Consider the following 16,242-nt stretch of genomic DNA (forward strand, 5'->3'; position numbering starts at 1 on the left):
TTTGCAAATATTCAGACAAGGTGTACAATTTCATTAGATCAGTTAGCTGCAGGACTTTCATTCATGTGTTTTGTCTGCTCCATGCAAACAATTCCAAGGGAGCCAAACAGGTCATAGGCCTGTTTCCATGTTGCAATATTATATTCTCTAGTAATGCCAACTATTGGACCAAAGAGTCAAACAGCTTTCCACATCTTAAGGTTGGTGCTGTTAGGAAAATAAATTGATGAATTTTTATATGATCCCCTTTATTTAGGAAGAACAGGCATAACCTCCTGGTTCATGGAGCACAAAGAAATTCAGATGAGTGGGAGCAGTTTATTTACCTGCAGCTCCCAGACTCTCTGAAGGCAGCTGTACTATAAAAAAATCTTCCTTTCAGCATTTCTGAGGCCACACAGAGAGAATCAGAGCAGCTTTCAGATCACTTCCTCAGTTCTGAAATTATCCTGAGAAATAATTCTCAGAAAACCAGCTGATTGGTTTCCCCTCCTAGTGCCTGCAGCTGCATGTGACCCAGCATTAGTATATTTTCTACTGCCCGTTACCTAAATCAAAGCAAATTTGAATTACTTCTTTTAGTTTCTGAATGGAAAGCAGCCCTCATGGATGCTGCTTTGAACATAATGGTTAGACTGTCCAGCACCCAACACAGTTGCATGCTCTTCAGACTTCATTTTTTCATACTGTCCAACAAATCCCTTTGGAATCAGATGCGTTCTCTTTCTTAGCCAGATATCACAGGCAATCCCATGTGGCTGTCCACTGAAGCCAAGAGAATTACTGCAGGGATGCGTTTGGCAGTACAGCATTTTGAACCGAGTTCCCTTTAAGCAAGAAATCAGCACAAATGTACAAATCTGGCTGTGGTTGAAGGTTCTGTTTTGCAGCCATCTGTGCAGGCTTTTATTGTTAAACAGGAGTAAAACAAATCATGGACTAAATGATACTCATTTATATATGCATTTAGGTTAAAAAAACCCCAAAACCTCACATAATTAGGAAAGCTGAAAATAACTAGAGAAAGCAGTTTTGAATTATTAGGAAACCCAGAAAACGTTACGTTTCAGGAAGATACTAAACATCCATCTTAAGACATGTTGACACTGCAAATTAACATTAGAATGCCAATATGATTTTTTAAGCTAAAAGATAGAGTCAGCTGAAGGCAGTTTACAGTGTGTTGATTTCTCAGACAAAACATGAGAACTGAAATGTTGCCTCCTTGGTAATGGTACATAAAATCTTGTATCATTTTTGTAGAAAAAGTGATGTACTAAATTACTGTTTGCCAAATCAATGAGTAATTACATGGTGAAACATATTGCTACAGAAACCCACTGAGGTCAAGAACTGAGTAAATGCTAAAAATGTACATGAATAACAAACTACCCAGAGCTGCATTTGTTCACAATAATGCTGGAAGGCTTATTACATGCCATGCCTCAAATTTAAGAAAATCCCTTACTGTCACACAGTTTAGAATACAATCTTTTATAGAGACAGTCTCCTGTTACCCGCAGTGAGTACTGGGTCAAGGACCTGATCTTGCCATAGCTGTAGAAATATGCTGACCTAGCGAATCGCAAGTCTGGTCCAGAATAGTATTTTCTATGTACCAAGCCCTGAGCTTCCATTGACATTCCTGCTGCTTGGGAGCTGAAGAAAGCAGGGTAGATGCCAATTTCAGTTACTCTTTTGCCATTCTGCTTTATCAGTAACAACCATTTTAAGGATGAGGACATAAGTAATGACACCATTTTTTTTCTTCACATACCAACTGAAATATGTTTCAATTTATGCAGTCAGAGGGTTTTCTAAATGTGGCTTTGCACAAAAATTTGATCTACATTCTGCTTTCACTCCTATTTGGGATCAGCTTCTGATCAGTTTAAGTAGAGGAATGCAGTGAGAGGGTTTAAGCACTGAAGTGCTCTCAGATTCAGGCAAGATAAATATTTCTGTTAATTAGCAACATTATTTTTGCTTTTTTAACACTCTTTAAATTGCCAGGCATGGCACTAGTGGCAGATACATACACCTGAGCTATGGAGCAATCATCACTGCAACAGTAGTACCAGGCAGTCACTAACGATTCACAATGGAAAGTCTCCCTGTCTTCAGTATGCTCTGGCAAGCTCTGAAACAAGTGTAACCCAGGGGTGAGCTGCTCTATACCTGGAGTTGTGTATGATCCAGACCAACTAAGACCAACCAACTGATGTGCTGACTTGCTGACGTCCAGACCAGCAGCTCTTGCCTCTCCACCGTCACCGTCAACCACCAACCAGCCACCTTTTTCAAGACTCTGGGCACAAGATAAAGTAGGAAATGGGATATGGATGAGGTGATGGTAGATGAAGTAACAAAGCTGGCTTCCTTTTGTGGACATGAAGGCTTAAAACTTGGGTCTTCAATATGTGATGCGTGGACACAGGTGCAGAAGTGGTGTAAGAGGGCAGGTGTGGAAGCACATATCGTCCTACACATCCACACAGACCAGTCTGGGGACAGAGGTCTGATGCTACCAGCTGCACCAAAGGTTTGCCCCTATCTAAGGGATTAAGCCTGAGAGCCCCTGCTCTGTGTCAGCCTGTGTTGTTGTCATGGAATCTATGCTAGAATGGATAACAAACAAGTTAAAATTTAAACCTGGGAAGTTAATCACATGTTGTGACCGATCAGCACACCCCCACAATGGAAGAAGGCTCGGAGCCATAAACTCCTGCCATAAAACCTGTGACAGAATTAGTCAAGCAATTAGAGCAACGGGGTACTACAGAAAAAAAAACTCACTCACCATTTAACAGCCCAGTGTGGCCATTTAAAAACAACAGACAGGATATGGCACATGACTATCGACTAGAGAGCTTTAAATAAAGCAACTGGCCCTTTAATAGCGCCTGTTCCCAGCATAGCAGATATGCACATGCTCCTCTGTGGGTGGGAGTGTTAGCTACAAAAGGTATGGTCTTTATGATCCCAACACAAAAGCAAGACACACCACAGTTTGCATTTACTTGGGGTGGAAGACAATACACCTTTTATCGCCTACCTCAAAGGTTTTAAACACGGCCTCACCACTGCCTGTGCCATGTTAGCTGAACAGCTAGAATCGGTCATCCTCCCACCTGAAGTAACAATTTTGTACTGTACAGATGATAACTCTAACTGGAGGACATGATGAAGAAACGCTTCACCAAAGAAACAGCTGAATGCTATCATCCAGCATTTACAAGAATTAAATATTAGCAGTCCTGACTTGAAATGTCAAGGAACAAGTAAAGAAATTGCATTTTTAGGTACCCGATGGGAAGGAGGACAGAAAACTGTTCCAGAACCTGCACTAGCAGAGATACAAAGCATTCCAGCACCTTCTGATAAAAATGGGAGTTACAAGCTTTATTAGGAGCTTTTGGGCTTTGGAGGTCATGCATTCCTGGATTTTATATTTTTGGGGCATCTCTACAATTTGCTGAAGAAAAACACAATAATCGACATGAAATGGTGAATGTTTTAAATGATGAAATTTCACTAACCAATCTATGGGACCCGTTACCCCTGCACACCCAAGTACACTTCATCTAGGCATAAGTTATGAGGTCTCTCAATGGGGATTACAGCAACAAGATGTGCCAAGGAATGGTAAATTACTCTGAAAAACTCACCAAGTAGATTGTATTGGTCCTTTAAAGTGAACACCTGAAGGCTGTAAACACATCCGCACAGGAGTAGAAACAGCGGTGCAGGGAATAGGCACCCTACTCAAGCTGTGACTGCTCCAGCAATCACTGCTGGTTTAAACCGGTGGTTTGCTACTCTTCCCTTGCCCAGAGAAATACAGGCTGATAATGGACCACATTTTTAAAATAAAGTATTACAAAGGAAAAGGAGTATGTGATTCTGAAGACACTACAGGGGGCAACAACAATAACTGGGGCTTGGGTTATGTTTGAGAACTAGATGTCTCTTTTTGCAGGAAACTAAAGGGCTACCTTGTCACCATGGGAATAGTGACAATGAGAACACGTGCCTGAGACCTGTCTCTTAACAGGTTCTGCCTTTTCGCACTGCTTTTGGAACAGCTCAGGTGTTGCACATCGGTTGCATGTCACATCCCAACTTTGAAACTAGTTATGGGAAGAATGCTGTCTGCATTGGCACGAAGTCAAGGATTGACAGGAGCTGATAATGCTACAGCAATATTAAGATTTATAATTAACCTGCCTTTAACTTTATGTAAATGATTTTAACAACAAAATGAAGTAGGTACTACAGACATATAAGGCAACAAATCACACCTTAATGGCTTGTAAAAATTATGTTCTAATTATAAACCATTAAAACAATGTAATAAATTGTTTTCATAAAGATTACTAATAATCAATAGGAAGTCAATGTGAATGGGCAAAATTAAGATACGTGTTCCCAATTGTGTATCTTATAAGGCAACTTAAAACAACCTCTTGATTATGGCTCCAAAGTTAATGACAACGAACATGTATTTGAACTTAACCAACCTAAACACCAGATACTATGCTTTGTGATTCACCTGTAATTTCTACTTTACCCTTGTGTTGTGACTTCAGTACACTGCTGTTTCAGTCTTCTAAATGAAAATGCCACGTAACACCAAATGTATCAAAGACATTAAATTTGATATTAAACTTTAAACCCTCATGTGGAGTATCTAGAAGAACCTGGTCAGAGAGTACTGGACTCTGCCCCATATGAAAACATGGTATTAGGATTAAGCAAGATCAAATGGCAGAGAAAACTCTTCTTCCAAGTGGGAATTAACTGAAAACATGAAGACTCTGTTCATACACACAACCAATTATGCTCGTATTTGTGCTCAGTACCTTTTCCCAGTGTGAGGGTAAACTCAAGTATTTGGCTATATCACTAAATGAAGAAAATGTAGAGTATTTTCTAGTACAGGTACAACTCAGGGAAATCACACATGCTTCTAAGTGTTTTGGTGCTACCAGATTTTCTAGCAGATGGTAAGACTCTGCAAAACTTCACTGAATGATGGACCATTTGCTTAAGTGCTCCACTACAGCATGGGATGGTATCACAACCAATTAGATCAAACACTTTCCTACCTCACCTCAATCTTTTCAAAAGCAAAGTCTTCCTGAGGAATCCTTTTCACCTAAAAATAAATTTGCACCAGTTAAAAAGAAAATAATGTATAATAATACTTGAGGTACTAATTATAACACTCGCGTTCTTGTGCATTTTTTCTTGGCTGACCCAAAAGTCACTTATCAAGTTTATCTGACATCAGCTTTTACAAAAATAGAAAATAAAACCAACCAAACAAAAGAGCATCATTTTAGCAACTTTAATAGCTTTGCCAAACTTTAATCACTTGCGTTGAAAATTTCCATGATGACTGTCTGCCTTGGCCTGTACAAACTTCACTCAAACTTGTTCATAATAATACTCTAATAATTGCAGCTACAGAAATCCTGTATAGAAATTAGGAATTTTGTCTTTCGAATAGGGCTTGACTAGCTTGCAGCAAATACAGCACAGTCATACTCCAAACAAAGAGGCTAAAGCAAATTCTGAACAGCTATTCACTCAATAGCTGCATGTAACCTGAATGCTGAATCAGACAGTGGTCCCAGAGAAAAAAATAACACATGATGATGTTATTCAAGGGTGTCATATAATGTAACCAACCAACTTCAATGCTTCCCAGTGTCTCCGTGCTTGAATTTAACAACTGTAATGCCTTCATCTGACTGTGTGTTTACATCTGCACACTTGCATGCAGACATACATGCAATAAATGTGCATAACAGACAGAAACAATGAGTCCAAATGCTGCAAGTTTTAGAAAAAAGAACACATTACCTGGAAAGGAAAAATTCAAACTGTTCTCCCAATCTGAACCTGCAGTTCCATGTTCTGTTATTTGGTAGTACCATTCATGCTCCATAAGATGGCAGACCTGCATATACTTAACAGATGTTAGCCTAATGTCACTGCTGTAAATACATTGCTTTTAAAATGGTTGCTTCAAATGGATGCTGCATGGTTTTAGTTAAAATGTTTTGAATGTAGTATATTTAGAACCCTAACGACTCTTCTTACTACTCAGTAGTACCTTTCCTATACTTACTGATGGCTTTGGACAGGACCTACATAACAGCACCCGTAAAAAAAAAAAATTTAAAAAAAGGCAACATTATCATACAGTGGATTGATTTGGAATCCCCTGAACTCCATTAGTATAACTCTTAAAAAAAAACCAAAACAAGTCATTGGTGTTTATTCCCACTGATTCATTCAAGCAACCTGTGCTCCAAGTAAGTTACTTCTTAGAATATAACTGATGTCCTGAACACATTAAAGTTCTAGAGTTTATCTGTTAAGCAGTCTGCTTTCCAGGAGCCTGATTTACTTGTTAAACCTGAAATGCGTACATTTATTTCCCATTGAAGAACGATGTCACTTCTAAAAGCTTTTTTTCAGGTACTCTGACACTAATATAGTTTTATTATTTGTACGGTCATTATAGTAAATTAATACAACAAATTGGCTTTATGACTAATGTGGAAGGTTTAAGGTCGTTCTGGAGAACACTGTGCAGTACCTTTACCAGTGTTTTATACCCATTTCCTTTCCATTTGTTAAGACCTCAAGCTGTTTCAGACTAAGACTTTAAAATGTGAATTTTTCAAAAAGACTATCATACTTTAAATGACCAAGAAACGGAATGAGCTTGCAGTCTCACTTTTATGTTTCACTTTAACAAACCCTCACTCATAAACGTTGTAATTATAATTACACAGGCATATAATTTTCCCATAAAGGTTTCACTGCACTTGTTCCACTTGGCTGGGACCACAAGGAAAAGTGGCTAGGTTGTTTTTAGAATTTTGAAAGAATTCTTTGGAAAAAAAGACAGTAAGAAGTGTTCATGCCAGCAGGAAAGCAGTTTGTACTCTGTAAGGCTGTGAAAAGGAAATCACGATAATTTTAAAATAAAAAGTGTTCTACTTCCTAGTGAGCAAACGGAATAAAGGAATCAAATTGCTACACAATTTAACTCAAAATCCTTCCAATAGCACATCAGGAATGTCATCCTGAAAACTGTTGTTAGGAAGAAAACTTTCACTAGAGTAAAAAAATTGGGCCGTTATGTTCATATGCAAATTTGCAATTTTTTAATATGTAAACATGCTCTTTAATAACTGCTTAGCAGTCAAACCTTATTTAAAATAACTGCTCCCCCTGACACATTCACAGACTTCTTGCTGACTCACTCTTCAAGAATGGGAATTTGAAAAAGAGCAACAAAACACTCCAGTAAAAGAAATACTGAAGAATTTAGATAATATGAGCGCCTGTAACCTAATTCGAAGCTTACGCCGTTATTGTATATAGCTTTGCAGATGTGCAGTACATTTTTTCTGTTTTGAAACTCCCATTGATTTTAAAGCCATCTTGGAAGCTTCTTACTAGTGCAGAGGCGGCTTTGTTATTTGTTTGCTTCTGGTTTACCTATGTTTATTTCAATTACAGACATGTAAAACCCCCCTAAATGGTCACGGCACACCTACAGCTCCTTATGCAACAGGGCTGTGGCAGGTTTTGGCCAGATCCAAGGGGCCTGAGACACCCAACGGTGTCCAGAAGTCCCAGATGGGAGGCAGGCCAACCTCGCGTGCCTCCGCAACGCTTGGCAGTTCGGGTCTCATTTTGCAGAAGCATCTTTTTGTGTTGAAAGATTCTGCAGTGTTTCAGAGAGATATTTAAGAGATCACTCATCACTTTGCCGTGCGTATCCTCCTCCAACTGCCACTCAAACTGTCACTTGGAGCCGCAGTCCAAGAAACGCTTCTCACACCCGACAGCGGAAGGGCAGAATAAGCAAATTTGTACTGCCACGTTTTGTACCCCTGGCACCCTGCGATACGGAGATGGAATGAGAAAAGAGGCTTTGTCTTTCTGCTGCTTTTTGATGCAGAAACCCAGCTCTGAAGTGGCAACTGACTGAGGAAAAGCTTGGCCACCAGCCAAGCAATTGCTATTGCTACAAGCTGCAGCAGCATGAAGAGGCGGGAAATCTAGCGCTAGGGTTGCCGATACTGCCAGGCAGAGCCGACAGCGCTACAAGCCACGCCAGCCTCCGCGGGCGCGGCCAGGGCCAAGCTCCAGGCAGCCACCGCCATGCCCACAGCCCGCTGCAGCCACCCCACAGAAGCCCTCCAGTACACGCACTCCAGCATCTTCACTTGACGCATTGCAGGTACAACGCGACCAATCAGAGAGGCTGACTCTTACCAGCTAACCATTGCAGAGTCCCTTCAGCCAATCGGATTCTCCTTGACAAAGTGCTGCCTCAGATGCCTCAGCACCGCTTCCGTCAGGTGCCGCCCTGCCAGCGTAAGGTAACCTTCCGCGAGAGGATATAGGTCCTGTCGCCGGTGAAGGCGCAGGCGAGCGGTTGGCTGTTGCCGGCTGCCTGCCGAGGGAGGTAGCTCAGCTGCTCTAGTGTTGCTTCCGGCGTCTCAGTCGTTGTTTCTCTCGCGCTGGCGCTGTGGAACCCGGCGGGACGTGAGGCGCCGCTGCCTCCCTTCAGGCAGCTGGCAGCCGCTGCCCTGGCCGAGCGCTGCGGAGAGCCCGCCACAGCCTTCCCGCCCGCACAGCCTTCCCGCCACGGCCCGCTGCGCGATGGGGTGCGGGAAAATGAAGTTTCAGTCGAGAAGCTATAGCAGGCTCTGAAAAGCAAGGCGCCTGGTGCTGTTCCGCCTGGGCCCCTGCTGTTGGTTACGATGTTAATCGCCATCAGCAGTCCCCAGCGGAGATCCGGAGAGTCAGCAGAGCCAAGCGGAGCCAAAGCCTCGGCTCAGGCAGACCGTGAGGTGGCACCGAAGGAACTGCAGAGCTCTCTGTGCCAAGCGGGCAAATGGCATTTGCTAGAGACACAGCTAAGAGCCCTGCAGTGGCTTTCAGTTCATGGTGAATGTCAGCCATGGCACCTCCCGGGGCAGAACCGTAGTCCTGAGTGCACAGCACCGGGCAGAAACCAAAGCCCAACCTCACAAGGGGCAGGTGATAAGGGAAGCTTATCGAAGGGACGCCTTACCAAATCACCTAGACCTCATGTAGCATGTCAACAATTACTCCTCTATATGCTTCCCTTGAGGTGCTTAGTTAAAAATCCACACCCCTTCCCGTACCTACAGACCAAGTAGTACACTCAGAAGCCCAGGTTCTGATGTAGCTGTCTTCGTGCCAACACAACGCTGAGGCTGCTGTCCTGGGACAGTGGTGTAGGAACCCTCACCTTATGGAACATTCAGCTGCAACAACCTGCACGAAGGCCTGGTGGGTATATCTAAAGGCATTTGCTCTCTGAAGGATGCTCCCTGGCTCCACAGGAGGCTGAGGGATTGATGTGAGGATATCAGGACAGCCAAAATTCTAACTGTAACGTTTTTTGCAAGAACTAGATGAATACTTGGCACCCATGGACCCATCACAGAAGAGTTCATTTTTTTTGCAGAAGCTTGTGGGCCAGCAGTATGTCCCTGAGGAGAGAACAAGATGAGACAAACTAAAGAAAGAAGTGGGAGGAGGAGTAGGAAGATATCTATGTTTAAGTGATTTAACCCCATAATAATAATAACAACAAAATAGTCTATTTTGAGGCGTTTGATTTTTGCTTATTTGATGCTGAATATCTTGTTTCAGTTATATTTTAGTTAAGGAGATTGGTGCTCTGTAAGCACCTAAAATAGAATATGGAGATAGAGACAGCAGAAGCAGAATGGATGCCAAAGTGAAATGATCTGGAGTGCTGAGCACTGCATCAGCCCACACACAGGCCCACCCCAAGGATAGTGATGCAGAGAAGTCTTAGATGGTGCTCCCTGCTTGGAAAAATGATGTCAGTATTGGCAGACCTGAAACCAAACTGAAGGCTAACCAAAATAAACTCATTAAATGTACTTCCTTTCTATATGGCATAAAAATCCCATTCTCAGTGCAGTGCACCTTTGTGTTAGGCTTGTGCTCTTTAACAATGCTGCTGACAGTTTCACAGCCTGCGTGTAACAGTGCACTTACTAAATATAAGTACTTCATTAGCATCTAGCATACTTCTGCTACCACAAAAATAATAACAAATAGCCATACTGTGGGGAAGATCAATGCTGCTTGCCAGGAAAGGTGTGCACAAAGCGCTAGATGCCTGGGCAGACCAGATTTTAGGCATATTCTTATTTCACAGAAGCTGACAGCCTCAGAATAAGGCACGCAGAAGAGAGATTTAATTAGGTAGCTGATGTGGACTGTACCCTCACAAAACTATTGGGGAGAAAAGCAGGCCCTGTGGGACAACTCTGTTTTCCAGATTTATGAAGAAAGATGGGTTTTCTTAGTACTGTTTCTGGAATTCCAACAATGGTGTGAGGTGCTTTAGGATGGAGGCACATGCTTACTCCAAGGGTCAGAGATTTTAACGAGGCTGGACTTCACACATCCTCATGCCCCCATAGGTAAAAACCCAAAGCCCTAGTCAAAGAACTGACCAAAGTGAAACTTTAAGGGGTATATCAGAACCTATATTCTGGATGCATCAAGTGTTCCTGTTGTTTAAAAACTTCTTTTCACTGAAAGACTTTCAAAAAGACAAGCTCTCAGTAGAGGATTTCCTAGGTACCACCATGCCAGGTTCCCAGGGGAGAGGCAGTCTGTTCACTCGCCAGCAATAGGCTGCAGAGATTGGAATTTATTTCACAGTTTCTTGTGACCGACAGTAGAAATGAATCTTCTCTTTAAGATTGTTGAAAAACTTAAGGGGGTTTCCCCCCAAAAATTGATCAGTCAGTGGGAGAAACTATTTTATTAGCAGATGGGTTTATTATTGATGCAGGCAAAACCACCACAAAATAGCTGTATGAAGAAGTGTAATGATTCCATAGCATTCTTCATGTACTTAAGCCGAACGGAAGAGTATTTAGCCTGGAGATGATTCTGGCTTCCAGCATCTGTAATTTGGGATGTCTGTATAATACTTACCACCTCAGGCCAGCTCCATAGTACGGTGTGTTAGAATACTGGATGTCTGCATAATACTTACCACCTCAGGCCAGCCCCATAGTATGGTGTGTTAGAATACTGGATGTCTCTTGGATGGAAGCGTTTGACATCCAAGGTGGGTTTGATATTGTAGTTTATTATCCCAAGGAATCTGACAAACTGATAGGAACTTCTTGTTTCAGGTATGTAAGAGAAAGGAAGAAATCCCTAACTGATGCAAGTTAACATGGATTTATTGGCTTCAGGGCATGTTTACAGTTGCTGAAAATCTGTACCAGAAAGTATGGTTCTGATTTAAAATTATGATCACCTGAACCATGGATGTGGAGTTGTTGAATTTACCTCTAGCTATAGCATGGAGACATAGGACAGCCCTACCTGACCAAAAGATTTATTTATTTTTAATAGATGTAGTACAATTTGGGGTGAAGTAAGGGAGACTTGGCCATTAGAGGATGTGTCTGTCGGTTTTACGTACCTGTCTGCCTATGTCATACATAATCTCATATATATATATATACATATATATTCATTAAATTTAGCTGGGACTTTTATTGCAAAATTAACTTCCCAGTTTGACCCACAGGAATACTCAGATGAAAATGAATCACTCATTGACAAAGGAGAGGTGTAAAACCCAATGGAAACCGCTCATGTAGTAATTTCTGTTACATAAAAAAGCGATCCTAAGTAACTTCGAATGTGGTTTTTTTCATGTTAAATAGGACAAGCTGAAATGAGAAACAACGGTATTGGTGTTGAACAAACTGATTTCCAACCTTTCTTCAGGCTTTAAATTCTGAAGCATATTTGTTTACCATTGTTTATTATACCATCATAAGCTATATATTGGTTCAAAATCTGTAGCTAACAGCAACAGCTGTTCAGTTTTTATCTATTAGTTCTAAGACAGAAATTGGAACCTATAAAGTAAACCAGTTCTTGGCCCACTCAGTTTTCCAGAATATTCTCAAGAAATTAAATGCAAACTCAAGCCATATTAATAGATGAATCTAAGAAGTGTTTTATTGTTTGTTATATTGTATCACTTAAAATTTTGAGGAGTCTATCTACAGAAATTAGAAACAGAACATTTCCTATTATTAGAACAACTGTTCACGTACATGTCTTTATATATAGAATATTTAACAATATATTTGTGGTAAAAATACATTACTTTTCTTTGACAGATGTATTAACTAGAATGATCCTCAGGGAACACAGTTCATATACATGTATCCAACAGTGACGGAGGTAGGCTTAACAGTGTTCTATAAAAATATCAAAATACTTTGCAAACACATACATAAATATTCTGTCCTCTTGTGCATTTGAGTCTTGAAAAATAGGGGATGCAATTTGGCTTTTGTCCATAAAAACATGATAACAAGACATAAACAATAGAAAAATGGAAGGAGTAACTTCTGTTTATATCATGAATCATCCAATGTTTACCTTCCTATGAAACTGGCAATTACAAAAACTGAGAAGGAAAACTCTACTTTCATATATTCCAATCATTACAGGACTATGAAGAAAGGTGTTTTTTATAAAGACTGTGTGAAAAAGTTTTGTTCTTTTTTTAATTTATTTTACTTTTCAAGTGTAAAAAACAGGGAAAAGCAATTTGAAAACACATCAGCTTAAAAGAATTATTTTGCCATGTTTAATCTTCAAGATATTGAACTGAGTTTATGTATGGGAGCAGGTCTGTAATTCCCATCTGTGCATGTCTTTTTAAGATAGGATCTTTCAGGTTCCCAAATAAAACTGTCTTAGGTTTAAAACCCAAAGCTTTAAAAGTTATTTGTCCTTAAAGGATGGCCAATTTACTTAGTTACGTAGAAAAGGGTTCACTAATTTAATTGCAATGTGTAAATAGTTTAGTTCTAACCAGTGGTTAAATCAGCTTTATATCGCCATGTAAAACTTTGCAAGACAAGGCACTCAACCTACACAGCAACAACGATTACTCAGTTGGCCTTCTAATACTTGATGCTTGGTGAAAATCTGTAATTGTATGGGATTTTGATACACACAAGTGGGAATGAGGCAAACATAAAGAAATCATGAGCGTATAAAAGACTGGCGAGGTTTTTTCTCTCAGTCTCAAAAATTAAACAGTAATCTACAGGAACATGTACATTCCCATTTAAAAGAGTTACCAGGTCTGGAAATTTAAATGTTAATATTGAAGCAATTTTTATTTTCACATCTTGTATAAATGTGGTCAAATTCAATTCCGTTCTAGCTTTTTATTTCAATGGAGTTCCACCCACTTATTTGCAATCTTAGTGAAGCTCAGAGTATTTTTATAAGGATACTGGCTTAGATTTTTCACAGCTGCCAATGACATTTAGAAACATTAATTTTGTTGAAAATAGCCTCCCCAAAAAACACTGCCTGTACGAACAGAATTTTATAGAGAGGGTAAAAGCTATTCTGATATACCAAGAGAATTCCAATTGACTTGAAAAGCAGTACAACAAATTCAAACCCAGTTTGGGTAGCTTACACATGTAACTGGCAACATTATAGCCATGAAAACTAATGATGAATTTGTTCCAGTTGCACAGATGTTGCACGCACGTATATACTTGATTTTGGCTTCTTATCCTTCTCACTTATTATATACTGGTTATCTATGCTTATCGCCATAATATCAGCCTCCCAGCTGTGCATTAAATAATATGACAAACTTCTGTCCATCTGTTCTCACATCCATTCTCCCAGGGCAGATGTCTGTGAAATGTTTCAATTTCTGATTTAAAAGAACCCAAATGTATATATAATATGAGAAAACAATTTATATGTGTGAGACCATGCTCTTCAGTGCATATGTTAACAAAGCCAAGGTTACACCGTGCATGTAAGTAATATGGGTTATTATTCTTCTGAGAATTATTATTCTTAACAGAATTCCTTTCTGTATCTCTGGCCAGTCTAAAAATATGCAGAAACATGGACTAACACTGTAATCTTACTACCATACTAAGTCAACATTTGGAAAGGTACTACTAGGTAGAATGGTTGCAAGTCTTTCACTGCAACTAATAAATGTATAAAATTTCCTTTTGTTAATATTACAGCTTAAAAACAAATCAACAAAAGCATGATGAGTGATAAGAATGTAAAATAGCTTAGAACCATAAATCTATCCGGTCATAAATTCATCTTAACAGCTATCACACAGCCCTTTAGTTCATAAAAAAGCTCTGAGCAATGGTCTGGACACATTCTATAGTTTTAGGCACAAACACTGAGTAATTCCATGGCCCAGTCCAGCTCCCACTGACATCCAGAAGATTCTGAACTAGACTGTAGAATATCCTGGCAGATCAGTTGACGTTGTATGTCATTGGAATGACAGGGGCATTTCTTGCCTGCCCACAACTGAATGTAAATTTTAAGGGAAGAAAGAACACTGACCAAAATCTAGCTGTACAATTGAGTGCAAATTTACAAGGAGCGGGCAGATGCCAGTTTAGATGAGGTTTTTTCTAATTAAATAAGCAGCAAAACATTAGTATCCGGTTTTGTTTACATTTACCATTGCCATATGTCAAATTAGGAAAAAAAAATCCCCTTAGTCAGAATTTTATTTTGGAGGATTAGCTGTGAAATACTTTCAAACACAGAATGATGCAATTTAACAGAAACTACTGCAGAACCTAACTGTGGCACCTCAATTGATCATCCTGAAATGTTTCTTAAATAAAGCAAGATAACTATATACCAAACTACTTAAAAAGTAACTTTATTTTCAAATGCCTATTTAATAGAAATAAATCAGCATAACCATCAAGGGTTAGCAAAAATATACAAAGTTAAAAAAAAAAAAAGAAATAGGAATAAACACACAGCAATCCTTCTACTCAAAGGCCCTGCTGATCTTTGGCAACATTCGCTGAATGTGACTTGAGTAGCTTTTTACTTCACATTTCCAAGTTTCTTCACATATGTCTGAACACTGTAATGCTGATAGTTCATAAAATAATGCTGATAGTTCATAAAATAATCTACATAAATTTTAATTACTTGTCTCATAGTCTGTCCTCGAGAGATAATCTAATCCTTTAACTTTTTAACAAGGGTTTGGATCAATGGGAAGCATACTACATGACTTAAAATTAACAAGACTGAAATAACGCACCTGTCACATTTAAATGTTGGTAACATTATTCTCCTAGTAATACCTTCAGCCTTCCACATTAGAAACATTTTGGCCAAAAACCATGAGACTGCCTTAGCTATTCACCTTTGCAAGATAATTGTACAAATTTCTTAGCCCAATATTTACATAGAATTCAGTGTTTCAATAATGAGATATTCACCTGTGGAACACCAGCACAATGAGGTGAATGATTTTTGCACAAACATTGTTCTTCACATATCCCTGTGAGACTCAGGGAGTTCCAAGATTCACTTATCCATGAAAAAGCTCTTGTAAATCAATCAAACATTGTGCCACGTTTTCCAGAAAGAAATTAACCTCGGAAAGTAAGAGCTTAAAATTATTGACCTGGTTTGAAAACAAAAGATCAACTTGCGTTTTCTTCCATGGTGGGAAAAAAAATAATTCCAAGCTCACTACTTAGTAGTTTATTGTTTTGGTTTTGGGGGGGGGGGTTTAAGTATATTAAAAATGGGAGGTTGGACATTCTGCATCTAAAATGGAAGCTGTCTATAAACCTATAATTTGCAGACTAGCCAGCTGCAAATCAGTTTTCTGACACCACTTCAGATACTAGTTGCTAAACAAGTGTTGGGATGGTTTGGAGACCAAACTGTGACACACTGAATACGTTATTTTATTTGCTATGAGAAGTCCTTCTAGATTGTAAGCAGGTAACTGTGGTGTTTGCCAACCTATGGCTGCGTTCCAGAAAGGCAAGCAAATAAATTTTAACTTCAGTGGTAGAGCTATTGAAATTGTTAAACAAACAGAACTCATCTGGTTATGTCTTAATTTCAAAAAGTGAAAGTATGCATCATTTTTCAAAAATAGAAAAATAGAAAAAAATGTATTTTAAAAGATTGTGCTATGCTTCAAGCAGACCCTCAGAATTAGGACAACACTGGAAATACAGCTAGCCTCCCAATCCAGAGAGAGGCCCCAACTAAAAACCTAACTAAAATTCCTTGAACTACAAGGAAGCTCAAAAGATCAGGGGA

This window comes from Gallinula chloropus (assembly GCF_964237585.1).
Source record: "Gallinula chloropus genome assembly, chromosome: 14".
NCBI lineage: Eukaryota > Metazoa > Chordata > Aves > Gruiformes > Rallidae > Gallinula > Gallinula chloropus.